The 15,384-nt window shown below is 43.8% G+C and overlaps 1 protein-coding gene across 9 annotated transcripts in view; it reads left to right on the forward strand.

Moving 5' to 3' along the window:
- Positions 1–15,384, forward strand: part of ARSG (arylsulfatase G) — a 1,970,563-nt gene that overhangs the window by 608,026 nt on the left and 1,347,153 nt on the right. The window lies entirely within an intron of this gene.

Genomic DNA, 15,384 nt, shown 5'->3' on the forward strand with positions numbered 1-15,384 from the left:
AGCTGTTCACTGTATTGTTATCTTTAAGTGAGGGATGTGTCAGTGGGGCGGATACTTTTATATCAGTATTCTGCCCATTGTAATTTTGTGAGACCTTGCACACGGTCACAAGATCTTACACAGGTTTGTGCTTTGTTGGAGGCCAATTGGTCTACTAGTTCAGTGTCGACCTGCTCCAGGCCATGCACCAATGATGAACATACACCTCCTTAGTTTTGTATGTTTTTACAGTGTACAGACTTTTGTTGTTGCCACAGGTGTTGGCTTAGGTGAAGTTGTTATGGCAACCCTGACACTTTCCTCACAAAACTGATTGCTGTTCATTGGCCTCAGGCTTGTGGGATGTTGCTGAAGGCATGTGTCATAAAGTGCATCCCAGGGTTCCTAGTGACTCCTGTCCCTTACCCTTCCAGTTGATTAAACAGTACACCTTTCCAGGATTCATCTAGCTTCCAGAACTGGTACGGTTTTAACGCCGGTGCCGCCAGTGTGGCAATCTTTTCTGGCAGCACCCCAACCCATGACCCCCTTCTCCACTGATTCCCTCACCAGCACCCTTCAAAAGTGCCTCTCATCCCTCCATAGACCCTCTGTCACATGCATTTAATTTTTTTATAGCGCTACTGATACCAGTGTAGGGTGTCCTAGCAGCTTTACGCCACACACACATTATATGAAGACAATGAATCATACATGTGTAAATCAGTCCATAGGAAATGTTACAGAGGATAATGAGGATTACAAGGTGTGTGAGTCACATGTCATCTATACTAGTACGCAATATATTTTACGTGTTTGGTTTTGGAGAAGCACAAACTCAGGATTCAAAATGTACCACTTTGGTTTGGGTTGGCTTTACTAATAAAAATGTATTTCTACCCAAATGAACCCTTGATGCAACATAAGGATAATGAAAGACTGGGGAAATTACCATAACGTTCTAACCTATATCATGCAGTTTGCATGCATCTCTTGACTGTTCATAGTCACTGCACTATATTAGAATCATAATTTATGAGTTGCAAGTAACACACGGATCTTTCTGACAAAAGCAGTAACAAACTGAGCTATCCACAGAAAATACAGTTCTGTGATCTGCATGGTACACTTTGTTTGCAGCAGGCATATTAACCCTCAACTCTACTTTATGATGAGTCAAAACTGTCCTCAGACAAAACTCTGTCTATCCAGCAGTAACAATAATCACCAGAGTTATCTTGACATTTTTATGATTTCCAGAAAATTGCTGAACACACAAGGCACACTGCAGCAAGTGCGTTTAAGCTCATAAGCTATTTCTAAACATAGGGACCCCGAGTACAGCGCCTGGTGCGGCTACACCTGTCACACCATCATAAAGCTGGCCCTGAATACCCTCGATTTGTGTTGTTTTTGACGAACACTAAAAAAGGTGGTGTTGAGGTGCTGAGCGCTGAAGCCACTCTTTACAATTAAGAGACATGAGATGGACGCCAAACGTTTGTCTAAAATGGACTTGTGCTGTAAACGCGTTCTTAACCTTGTTGATTGTATACGATTCTATGTTTCTTGACTGTAGCTTTCTGTTCCGCTTGCGTTGGTAGCCCCCTGTGGAGAAGCTCTTATTGCCCACAATGTTATTCTAGGGGGATCTTATCTGCATACATTTGGTATCATTCATTGAAATGTTTTAAGATGATTTGTGTTATTTGTCACTCAGCCTCTACTGTTGAAGTTGCAGGAGGATATGATTCCGAACTTTCTAATGTGAGAAAGAATGTAATATACTCTATGGGGGCGTGTAAAGCTTTATTATTGGTAGATTTATATATCCAGACAAGATCAGGCCATTCATATCTCTTGGCCCTCATTAACCCCCACTGTCTATCCTTTTGTTTCTGCATGAGAAATAGAGTGTGGCTTATCCTAGCCTAGATTGTTTTTTGTGAAGACTCTGTTACTGCTGCAAAAAGTGCTGGAATGCCACATACAAGAAATATATGTTGCAGGAAGAGGTTGGCTAACTTTAAAGCATTTGGTATGTATTTCAATGAAGTAAAACTATTTAGATGTGTTATAGCATCTACAAATACTTGTAAAGTGATGCATCTCTGACTAGATGGTAAATCTAAAATAAGAAGCCTCGTGATGGTATATCGTCAGACCCCTTTAAACGGACCGCACAGGCAGAAAGGGGCTACCGGACCCCAACCATGTATGTTGAGCTTATTTGACACTGAAGTCCTGGGTCCGTACCACTGTGGCTCTGTAATCTGGGCCAAGTACAACCCTTTCCACACTTGACTATTAGAGTAGTGAGGGTGAGCCGTCAATGAATTCTTAGTGAGTTAGTGTTGGGGCAAGAGCTTAGATCTCAACAACCTGCCAGGGCTGCTGCAGAAAAGCTAGATTAGCATGATACCAGGGGCAAAATAGAAGTCAAGGGAGCTGTTATACAAGCAATCTGGTACTCTAGGCATGGGTGTTGACCCATTTGCCATGCAAGGGACGTTTTGATCCCAACATATGCCATGATTGAAGAGGAAGTGGTAATGACTGAAGAGACTTTCCTCATGCTTACCTGACAGATTTCCCTCTTATGCAAGGGGTATCGCTACTTCAACAGATGGTAAGAAGCTCGCAAATCAAGTTTTATTTAAATCTGTGCTTTTTTCACTTGGTCATTTAAGGCTGAAATGAAGCGTAATGGATATTGATTCTTGATTATGATATAATTTACACCCCGATAATCAATGCATGCTCTTAATTCCCCTCCCATTTCAATCGCAGAAATTGTGAATGTCTGATAAAGCCATTGGCCAAATTCTGTTCAATGTGATATAAAAAATGTTGCTATTTGTTTTTCGGTCTTTTTGGGCATAAATCTGTCTACACTGTGGCACTGTGGTTCAGAGCCTATTTTGCATGAATACAGGCAGTGTGGCAATATTTCTTCTTCCTAAAACCCTGCATATAGTACAGGCATTATGATGCTATCCACTAGATGTCTTGGAAGCATTCCTGCTTCTCGAGTTGTCTGCATTGGGGGGTTTCATTTTGCAAGTGATGTATAGCATTGGGAATATTCTGATGCACCAGAAATAGTTTCATGCTCTAATTCATGGGTACTTGTAAATATTTTCCCGGGGGCTGAATAGTTTGGTCTTTGGTGTGACCTAGGGCTGCACTAACGCAAGCAGGATGGTGGAAGTGTGGGGGGGGGAGAGGGGCGTAAAGTCGGTGTAGGGGAAGCAAAGCATGTACTTCTTAGTGGCTGAACTGAATTGCACAATGTGGATCTGGATTATCTGGGGTGCATTGCAACCTAGTTACTTCCTTTCTTTAGCTGAAATGAACCTGTAAATAAATGCTTGCTGTTGATTTAACATTTTTTTAATGTTAGTGCTGAGTCCAGTAAACAGCAGCCCCTTCGCTGTTGCTCATGGGGCCGCATGTAAAGGTCAGGAAGGCTGCATGCGGTTCCCGGGCCGTACTCTGAGTATCACTGCTAGTTGAAACTGGGGTGATGCTCAGTAAGATAAGGTAACCTCTTCCTCTATACTGCTGTGACTGATGAGGTATTAATCCGGTTGCTGTTGATGAAACTACTGGTTGTTGGACTGGAACTCCCTCTGGACACTTGGACGTGCCCAGTGAAGATCAGGAGTTCTTCTCAGTATTGTGGTCCTCAATCAACTGTGAGGTGTAGCAGTAGGGCGAGACATTTTCAGCTGCTTTCTCAAGACACATGATCTGATCCAGGTTAGTGCTTTTTTGCAGAGCAGCCTTTCCGATGCTGCCATGCTTGAACCCATGCACCCATTGACACACTCACAAGAGGACTACAGTTCCTTTATCTTCTATCTTCCATGTGGATGGGAATACCTGAACTCAAATTGTTGTTATGGATGTTGGCTAAGGTGTATTTCTAGTGGAACCTGTGACAGGAGTACACATGGCTATAAAAGACCACCTAGGTCTTTGGATCACTGGTTAGCCAACCTGGAAGTGGTCCACCACACACAGCAGGTCAAAAAGGATGATCAGAAATGGATCAAAATTAATAAATGCCGGTGCAGAGAGACTTCTGCTCAGTGGAAGTTTGCAAACATCTGGTGTTTTCGAGATTAATTCTTCAGCATCCCAACTCCATCAGTGGTGAGAGGTAGAATGTGCCCATGATCTTTTCAATGACTGAAGACTTCTTGGTTCGTTGGAGGCTTCCACATAGGTCACGGACAGCAGCAAGGCACACAAGCAGAGCCAATTTGAAATGAACAGTAGTCCACATCAATGGGACGACCCTGTTTTTCTCATCACCTGAGCATGATGATCAGGATAGAAACAATGGTTCTTGCCGACTATTTCTAAAATGTATATCATGCACGGTTATGAAGAATACAACAAAGACAAAACAAATTCAATCCCTGCAGAAAAGGTCCTGGACTAAGAATTCTCCATGAAATGACTTAACTTGTTTCCCTACCCCAACTGTGTGAATGACTCCGCAATCAGCGTGCTCTTTGGGATCAAATGCATGTCAAGAACCTTGAGGAACTTCATTTGTTTTGTCTTCATTGTATTCTGGTCTAATGGCCATCCTGATGAAGATCCCATGTAATTACCTAATTACGCGTCCGAAACTTTTACTAATTGACACTGAAGACGGCTTTTCCCATGAATTGTGCACCTCAAGGATGAGCAATGAACAAAACAGTCATCCAGTAGTCTGAGTCTGCACATGCACATGGTAACCAATAGTTTCTTACTTTAACTTGAATTATTTAGTTTATCTTCCCTTCCTTTGTTCACAACTCCCATGCACTGTGTCGTTGTTTGTTTGTGTCTATAATTATTGATATTCGAAGTGCTTGTGATGAAGTCTAGTATCACAAATTACATTCTGGACTGTGTTTGTCAGTCTACAGTAATGAATACTGTGAGAGGATTGATTCAGACACTCCATAATCTTGTATTACCTATATTTTAAAAATAGTTTGTAAGAACCATTGATGGAATACTGATAACGGAGTGGCCAGCACACTGGCACTGCCCTCTGGGATGCATATTGGGGAACAAGGGCCACACATGTCCTCAATCAGCAATGTTGAGTGAGGTGCAGGGCAGGACCAGAGTATTTTGCACAACCTGGGCATTTTGCGAAATACCTACAGACACCAGGATCCAGTGAATCCTGTCAATTTCAAAGTGTTGGTAACGAATCCACAGATTACCGGTGGTAGTTTGGCATATGCGGCACATCTTTACTCGGAGCGCAAAGGGTAAGTAATCAACATTACAGTTCAGAAATAAGTAAGTTAAAATTCCCAAACCGATTCTCCTACGAATACAATGTAATGATTAAAAGGACGAAAATTGCAAACGTTTAATGAATCGTCAGAGGCTAATGTAAACATGTCCCTAGAAAACAATAAAATATTATGTTATGCTGTGTGGATGACCAGGCCCTAGAAACCCTCTCTGACTGCTTGGCAGTAGAGTCAGACAAGGCCTAACAGTTCGCCCCAGTATTAGTTTTATATTTGTACTTGCGTGTTACAGGGATTCTGTTTTTGCACAGAACTATGCGCAGGAGACCAGGACATCAGAGAATTGTGGTGTACCAGAAAACTCCCCTCAGAACCCAGAACCCCTTATCCGACTAGCTTAGTATCCCATTCGTTAGCCTAGATCTAGCTAGGCGGTCCCAATGTATAGACAAACCAGAACAAGCGACTTAGATATTTCTCAGGAGTGGTGGGAATCCGAAATACCTGTTCGTATCTATTTGTTAGTCCACAACATAATAATACAGACACGGTAAAGTTTAAAGAGTTTATTTTATAAACCTCGCGTCCTAAGATGCAGTACTTTGGCTAACACTAGCAGACTAACAGTACAGATCAGAACCATAAGCATTATTACAATACCATACAAAATGAAAGGAGCAATCATACTAATAATGACAGTGGTATACAGCCTCACTCCTTTCTCTAGAATCTAATACATTATTATTATTAGACTATTAGAAGGTCTCTTAGGTTAACAGGGGGGACCTCATACCGTATAGATCAGCTTAGTAGAATCACATCAAAGGATCAGCTAGCTCTTTCATGCATCAGCTCTTCTGTTCGAATGAATGTAAAACCAAACTGTTCTGCAATATTAAAGACGCTTGTCCTTCAGATATTGGCAGCTGTATGTATGATATGTCTAAAAAGTGGTACGATCAATCTAATCACAACTCTCTGTACCTTCTAGTGACCCAGACTCGTTCTTTGCATGATGTACAGACCAAGGACACATTTAACTGTTAAGAATGTGAAACAACAGTTTGTTATCCTGTATGGCAAAGTCGAGTCAGCATTTCTAAAATGAATAACACATAACAGTGTCGTGTGCAGCGCAACAGAAACGACAAGCTGGCTTGCTAACAATTATCTCGGTTATGCTAACTTAGTCTTGTAAATAGGGCGTGGCTTAATCCATCCTACACCCCCCCATGATCGGAGCACTAACCAATAGGGATACACTTATCAAGAACGCAGAGTTCAAGTGATATAGAACGGAACCAAGGGCATGAACTATAAGTCCATATAAGGTAAGTGTAAAGTCCGAGAACGAGAAAAAAGTAAACAATCGTCAAAAAGAAAAAAACCCAAAAACGATGTCTTTAAAAAAATTAGTAAAAATTTTGATGAAAAATTAACAGCCCTGGATGCAATCCATAAAGGTATAAGCACCGTAAGTTGCAACAGCTTCCAAGAGGAAATCATTGGAGCGTTCCGCAAAAGTATCCGCCATCCAATTTAACAAGGGAAAGGAACACACGTGTGCATCAATTATTGGAGCATCCAGCACCATGATAGGACAACTGTCAGCATCCTCGATATAACTCCTTTCAAGGAATTCAATAGCCGCCTCTCCGATATCCCAGTTACCAAGGACTCCGTGTGCAGCACCCAAAGCCATAAACCCGACACCAGAACAATCAAATTCATGAGCCACTAAGGGACACATTAGTTCATCAAAATCCGGGTCAGGTGACGCCAAGTTTGACAGGCACAAGTCCAGAGCCCATTGGAAGGGACAATCTAGGCAATGAAAGACAGGTTGCACACACGTAAAAAAGGGAAACCGGAAAGACAATCCATACTTGACGCTTAATACCGCCAGAGGTAAGGTGCCGTAGTAATCAAGCATCCGGCTACGAAGATGGAGCAAGCGGAGCATCCTGTCTTGAACTCCTGGTGTGCAGCCATATCGAAGTGCGCAAATCAACAAGAGGATCCCAGCCACCAAAGCGAGGAGCAAGGGGAACCCTCCGAAGACACTTGAAAAAATAGAATGTAAAAATGCGGGGATCACACCAAAAACAGTCTGGAAAGATGTCACGAGGCCCGAGCCCACCATTTTAAAAAAATGAACAAGGCCAGTCGTAGACGAAGCATTAAAGATAGTTTGAATCAAGGTTCCAAAATGGAGGGGGAGGTCAGTATTTAAAAGAGCTTGTACCTCAGTGCGTGTGTTCGCCACATTAAGAAGAAATGTTTCACGGGACGAAGTCAACACAACTTCCTTTTTAGACAAAAGAGCCCTTATTTTGCTCATCCTATTGAACTCTGCGTTCAAGGTTGGAATCGCCGGCCAGATGGATATATCGAGTCGGCCTTGCGGGGGTGGGAAAAGAACGTTATTACAGCAAACCACTTTTTGCGAAACAGTGACTATGCAAGGAATACCCACTAGCATCCCACAGCAAGCTTCACTATTTAAAAGCAAAAAACTACCGTTGGCAAGCAGCTTAATAGAAGACGTTATAACTGGCATTGGAATCCCCTTTAGGACACAAGCTAAATTAGGAGCGTGTATATTGCAAGCGCCATGTAGTTGTATATGTCTACAAACCACAGAATGATCAGGAGCGGAAGTGCATTCTTCACCTTTTAAGTAAACCTCCTTGCCATCCCTTACGCATCTGTAAGTGAACGGAAGTGACCAAACTTCGTGCAGGAACGCATCACCAAGTTGTTCATATCTGCCAATGGCATAATGCTTCATGCACAAACTAAATTTAAACAGACTAAAAGGTAAAGTGACCAATCCGTGTATAAGCCACACGGCTGAATTCAACTCAGCAACAGAAAAAGGTGAAGGTTCTAATTTTTCAATGTGCAGCAATGCGTAAGTTGCGTCTTTCATGGACATGAACTGCTGTTTTGCTGTCAAATTAAAAGGAAGGAACAACGATGAAATATTCATGTAATCCCAAGGGACTTTCCCTGCCTTTAACGTTTGTAATGTCCATGCAAACTGCATAATTGAACGCAACTGATTTTGACCATGATACAACACAGATACATCATCTTGCACAATGTCTACGACAGAAGAAACAATATTATCTAATGTATAAATTCTAGAAGACAAAGTATTAATACTATTATCTATCACAGCCAATACTTTTTCCATATTGGCCTGGTCAATAGCACGCAGTCTAGAAGCAGCTTCAATTTGCGACAATTTCCAAATTTCATTGTAAATAGCATAAGCCCATCGTTTAGACCTGCCATTTGCAGGACCCTTAATAAAATCATTAAAATATATTTTGTCATTTAATCGTGATAAATGAAGCTTAACTGAAGTTAACGTGGAATGTTGCAGCCACGACTGACATAACTTACCTACAGAGTATGTAGTCACCGTGTGTGAAGATGTAAAACGAGGGTCAACCCTAAGTTGTGTATACCCTGGAGCCAAATCCAGAAACCGACGTTGACAGGAATCTGAGCTTGTTTGCCATACCAACCAACCCTCAGGATTCAACGTTGAAATATTGAAGGTGCCATTGGAAACAAGGGACTGCAACATAGTAAGGGACAGATCTGAGTGATTCTCCCAACCAGGATAAGCACCCAGATCCGGGATCGAGGGAGAAATTAATTTTTTAGATATAGCCAATCCAAAACAAGTGGTCTGAAAAATAGACGAATTCAAAAATAATATATGGTTTGGAATAAAACAGGCACGATGCAAAGCTTCTGTTCCTTGTACCTGCCACGGTTTAGTTCCCCAAACCGATTTAAGATCGATAGTAGCTTTCCATACGTCATAACCTCCAATAGCCAATTCATCCATAAAGGATTTGGAATATAATAATTTTGTGTGTGTCAATCTAACCTTAGAAGTTGGTTCTACCGCCACCTTAAAATAAAAAGAAGCAGGGTCTGACACACTAAAATCCGAAAAGTATGTGAATTTTTTCAATAAAGTGGCAGAGCTGCCAGGCATAGGGACAGGACAATGTTCCCATTGAGTGAAATTAACAACATTTCGAAAAGTATTTGCTCGGTGTAGGAAATGTGTGCCATCATGTTGAAAACAAAATTGCTCATCGTAGTTTGCAGTATTTAAATACAGATCTTCAGCATCAAATGCAGCATAATATTTTAAATCAGAAAACAGTGCTTCTATTGCTTGTACATCCCAATTATCTGAGCGGATGTTTTGTTTAACTACATCACCCATAGAAACACGAAAAACAGTTGGCACATTAATAACTTTGGTGGGACCATGAATTTGAAAGTTCACTGTATCCCAAGCAATCCCATCACGTATAGGCCAGGCGGTGATGTTCACAATCGTCTGGTCTCTTTTCATGATGTGTGATGAGGAATGGGGGGCCAAAGTTCCATCAATTAATTGAATTGTAGAACGCTCATTCAGGTAGTGTCCATTGATAAGTCTAAAAAACACTACCACAAAGCCAATTGTCATGAATAAAAAAATACAAATCAGCACCAACCAGATGTAAGTCCAAGGTGCAACCAAAAAATGTCTCTTGAACCAGGCAAAAAATATAGAAATTTTGGAAGGGGCAGTGGAAGTCAATGATTCAGTTTCAAAGGAAGAATGGGACTGGGTAAGTGTTGTTGTATGTAGTAGGGGCAAAGGGACTTCTGCAGGATAAGCATACTCAGGATTATCAGGCAAACCACCAGCAGTAGGTGGCACAGGCGGATCAGTAACTGTAAGCATCTCAATGGAAACCTCAGGCACGATGATAGAGGGTGGCATCACAACAGAGTTTCTCAGCATCGAAGGGCAGGAAACCGAAGGTGTCATACTATGGAGAATCGGCCACCCTGTGTAGCTTGACATTCTCAATTGAAATGTACCTGTTACCCTTGCGACCAGGAAGTGGGGGTAAAACAACTGTACGTGTACCCAATACTCCAAGCACCGGGACTGGTGCACGATAAGAGGGGCCAAACTCCTTCTTGTTCTCCACCTTCTCACGGACCAGGTCACCAACACGAGGTAGCCAGCCGACTACCGGAATCAGGAGCGCTTCTTCAGATGTAGAGGGCACGTGTTCCTTTGCCAGAGTGTCTCTTGCTTCTTGTAGATTCTGCAATACAGCACAGTGGTCATCTAGGTCAAAAGGCGCGGGAGCCGCCGCCATGTCTAGACCGTCAAGGTCCGGAACAAACATTCTCACTCCAAAGAGCATCATGTACGGGGTCCGCCCACCCAGAGACCTTCTAGGGAGGTTATTAAGTGCACGTTGGACGTCATACAAGTGGGCAAGCCAGTTCCGGCCTGTACCTAACACCTTGGCTGTCAACGATTGCTTTAGGTCATGGTTCATCCGTTCCACAACACGAAAATTTGACTTGGACCCCCAAACTTCTCATTGCTTCTTTGTACGCCTTAGAGGCGAACGCCGGGCCCTGATCAGAGTGAAGGGTACCACATGCAAAACTCCCTATAAAGACACGCAATGCTTTGATGACAGTCCTGGCATCAGCACTCCTTTGTGGCCACACCCACAGAAAACGTGTGCACGAATCCACTGCAACCAAGATGTACCTGTACGCAGTATCAGAGGTAAAAGGACCGCAGTGATCTAAATAAACACACGCAAGTGGTTGATTAGATATATGCAGCTGCGTTTGAGGTGGACGCGCAACAGAAGAAGGTTTAATCTGCTGGCAAATGTCACAACTAAGTACATAAGCCCGCGCTTGTTTATAAAAACCGTACCACCAGTAACGTTGCTGTAAAAGAGACACAGTTGCTGACACTCCAGCATGCGCAGACGCAACACCTTCGTGGGCAGCCGTTATCAAATTTGGTCTGCAGTCCGCGTTGGGAATCAATCTATCACCAACGTCGTTAATCCTCACTAACGGGACGTTATCAGGACTTAAGTGATAATGGTATCGAGAAGGGAAACCTCTAGGGAAGTTTGTCCCAGTCTCAGAAGCAGCAATAGCTGCCAAGATGTCAGCATCAATCTTAGATTTTGATCTTGTAACTGCTGCTTCTAAGTATGTTGCCACTGCTGTTTTAGCTGCCTCGTCAGCCAAACTGTTACCGACAGCATGGACACCAACTTGTTGGTGACCAAGAGTGTGAATTACATTCACAAGTGGCAGACTCCCTTTAAGTTCCGCCACTCGAGCCCAAAGCGTTTTATGCTTTACTGTGCCACCTTTGGAATCACGAAAACCATTCATAATCCAAAAAAGCGAATTGTCGTTGTAAGATTGAACACAATAGTACGAATCACTCACTATAAGAGTAGTGACCCTGTGATCAGCAAACTCAAGTGCAAGTACTAGAGCACGAAGCTCCGCCAACTGCGCGGTACAATCACCCAATGACTGCGTATGCACTGCATCAGATTGGAACTCTCCATTTACGAAAGTACCGACTACAATTGCGCAAGCCGTTGAATAAGCGTGCCTTGATCCAGTTGCGGGTTGCGCCGACCCGTCAGTGTATATGACACAATGGTATTCCTCGATGGGGCGCAATGACAGAGGAGCAGGATGAACGAATTTGGTACACTAGCTTTAGTGACTGCTTCGAGAGCAGGAAACGGTGTTACCACCAGCATGCGCTTTCCCTGTGATAGCGCTCGTTCTTTCAGGATCGCCATCTGAACTGCTGTTAAGACTTTTTCAACAGTGGAAAATCGCAGCTCAGCCGAAGTGTACAGATGAGATTTGTAAGCAATGGGGACTGTGTCGCCCTCATTGAACGTTAAGTACGTGAAACCTTCTGCGCCTGGAACAATTCTAATGACCAGGTTGGTGTGGTTGTCACGAGTTTTTAAATATTTAGCCGTTAGAAGATCAGTTTGCAAAGTATACAATGCCAATGAATGTTCTGGCAGCCAGCAAGATCTGGTAAAAGTTGGTTGTATCAAGGCATAAAGCGTCTTGATACGCTGGGCATAATCAGGAATGTAGGATCGACCGAAATTCAGAAAGCCCAGCAGGGACTGTAGTTTTTTCAGTGTCGTAGGGATACGAAGGCGTGCGCATTTCTCAAGGAATTGCGGTGCCAAGCCTCGACCCTCATTATTGAGTTCGTACCCCAAGAACAACACCGTAAACTCAGCAATGTGGGACTTCTTAAAGTTAAACTTGTAACCGAAGTCTGCAAACATAGTCACTATGTTATCCACACGAGCAAGGTGTGGAAGCAACTCGTCGTAGTCAGTCAGATAAATGTCATCAACATACGAGTATGCCTCCGGGTCTACCATCTCCAAGAGAGAGACCACGCGAGCGGAAAAAACTGCAGGGCTGTTTTTATAGCCCATCGGGAGCGGTTTGAACAATTTTTGTTTTCCACCCGAGGTAAATGCCGTCCACTCATAACTATGAGGGGCCAGGTTATGGCAATAAAAGCCATTTGATAAGTCGAGCGTGGTTTTGAAACGTTTTCTCACTAGACTATCGACGAGAGCCGAACTATGAGTTTTTTGTACCGCACACGTCCGGCAATGCGAGTTTAAATGCCGGTAATCCAAAACTAGGCGGTACGACCTGTCAGGCTTCGTCACAGTGAATAAAGGATTATTCATGGGTGACACACATGTCTCAATCAATCCTTGATATTCCAATTGTTCAAGGATGGACGCGACGTGAGATCTTGCCTCGCGACGCATGGGATATTGGGGTTGAGGCTGGGGATCGGATCGCAATGGACTCTCGTGATTGGGAGAACATTTATCCCAGCCAACCTGATTACGATATAACGCAGGTGCAAGCACCTGTGCCCACTCCCCGGCTAACCTATTAGACTCATCCGTGGGCACTGCGTACCCAAAGGAAGGAAGTATAACTTCCTCTCCCCTTGGAGCGTCCAAAATGAAAGCCGGAGGCCAATCTTTCTCCGCCAAAAGAATATCATAGGTGGTGGTAAGATTATCTCAAAAAACCACTTTAATTTTGCGTTGTATGTCACCCTCAATATTAAGGACTATTTCAAATAATCTTTCTGGGGGAGCTACGCGAGTATCAGCAGTTTCAACTGTCACATAAATGTCAGTTGCTGTCGCCTCCAGAAATGGACGCAATGCTTCCCGCACTACTGTAACTTCCGCCGCGCTGTCTAGCAGCGTTAGTGCCCACGTCAGGTTCCGAAGCTGTGTCCTGACCATCTGAGGCATATCTCGCTGAGATAGCAGCAAATTTATTTTTCTGAAACGGTGGACGTTGTCTGGCAGTGTCTTCCTGCTTGCCTTTACCGTCAGTCTGGCGGGGCTGGTCTCGACCTTGAGTACCCCGTCCTCTCCCACGCTCTCCACCACCAGTGTGCGAAGTCGATGTTTCCTGTGAAGAAAGAGGAGAGCGTTGTTCAGAAACCTGAAATCTATCAGGTGACTTAATACGAGTACGATCGCGCAAATCATAAGTGCGTTCACTATACGACTGTACGGGTGAGGCAGGACGAGAAACCTGTTTCTGTTGCTGCTTCTCTTGTTTTTTGGCTCGCCAACTTTGTTTAGGAAAGTTGGGCTTTTCATCTTTTGTAGACGAACTCACCTTAGTTTGCTGCACTACATCAGGAATTTTGATGGTGGGTTTCACGCCTAAGGCACTACGTCCAACCATCCTATAGGCTTTCGCAATAATTTTTGCGAACTCCCTTGGTTCATCGGCATCAGCCACAAGTTCCAGCATATTACCAACTTGGAACTGCATGGCATCTCCTTTGAGGTTGCCCATCACCATGGAACAAACCACATCGAAACTGTCGACAAGCCTTAATCCTAACTCAATAGCTGCCTCCGCACCATGACTTTCTTGGACTTTCTTGATGACGGAGGGTAGTACAGACATAGACGGAGTGCCGTAGCACTTCGAATAGGTCGCAGCAAAGACCCAAGTGTCACAATCAACAAGTTCAGGGACCAGGTCCTTCGGCAAAGTAATGGTGAGCATCCTGTGTTTTCATCCACAGGTGTAGTGTTTGGAAACACGGCTTCTAATTGATCAAATTTTTCCGCAAGCCAGTAAGGAAATTCATCCTTACTGAGGGGGCGCTTGCCGACAACCGCATTAACCATAACAGGGCTAATCACCACCGCGTGATGGTGATCCGTCCCGTGCCCAGCAACCGCAGGTGCTCCCACCTGAACTGTGCGTGACACATACTGCACCAAAGCCCTATGGACCGTAATCAGGGCTGTGTGTAGCGTTCGTAAATCACCCACTCCCACCGTCAGGTAGCGTGGGTGTGGAGTATATCCGGCCAGTACCGGCCAAGTGGCCCCCGCAATCGACAACGGGCCCATTCTCGCCGATACGACCTCATGGGGGAGGGCACCATTAAACCAAATTGTATGCTGCCAGGCAGAAATAGGAATTTCTAGTGTCCTATATGGGGCACAGGCGTGGCTGTATATTCGTGGAACAAATTATCGTCCATATCCACCTCCTCAAAGGTCACCCATGAGTAAAACAACTCATAAGGGTAGGTGGCATCAGCACTGACCACAAAGACCATGGCCATCCCGTCATCAGGTACCCCATAAGCCCTCAAATGAGCGCGCAGAGGAACCCTACTATGAGCGGGAATATTAACCGCCATAAGGACACCCTAAAGAGTAACAACGATATCTACAGTAGCACTTGGGCTCAAAAGTTATAACCTTTTTAATTTTCAAGCTTGTATGAACCTATAGTCAAAAACCTAGGTAGGTTAAACTGTCACTCCTGTTTTCCGGAAACGAGAGTGAGGGTGGTTGTGAGTAAGCACATTCTGGTTGGGACAAACTACTACTTGCATACACCACAATATTCCTTTGAGCATTCAGGTTTCCACTGTGCTGTGCCAGGATAGCACCTAACCCAACTGGGCTAGTATCGACGACAACCTCTGTATGAAGATTTGGATTAAAATAAGCCATATCAGTAGAATTCCCAATGGCTAGTTTGATTTTCCTAAAGCAAATTTCACATTCATGTGACCACTGAAACTAAACATTCTTTTTCGTCAAGTCGCTCAGTGGAGCTCTTACAGTGGCAAAGTCTTGTATAGAACAGTAGCTGGCCAGGCCAGGAATTGAACGCACCATGGAAACATCATGTGGGGGATCAGTATTTG

Source organism: Triturus cristatus, chromosome 7 (genome assembly GCF_964204655.1).
Source record: "Triturus cristatus chromosome 7, aTriCri1.1, whole genome shotgun sequence".
Classification (NCBI taxonomy): domain Eukaryota; kingdom Metazoa; phylum Chordata; class Amphibia; order Caudata; family Salamandridae; genus Triturus; species Triturus cristatus.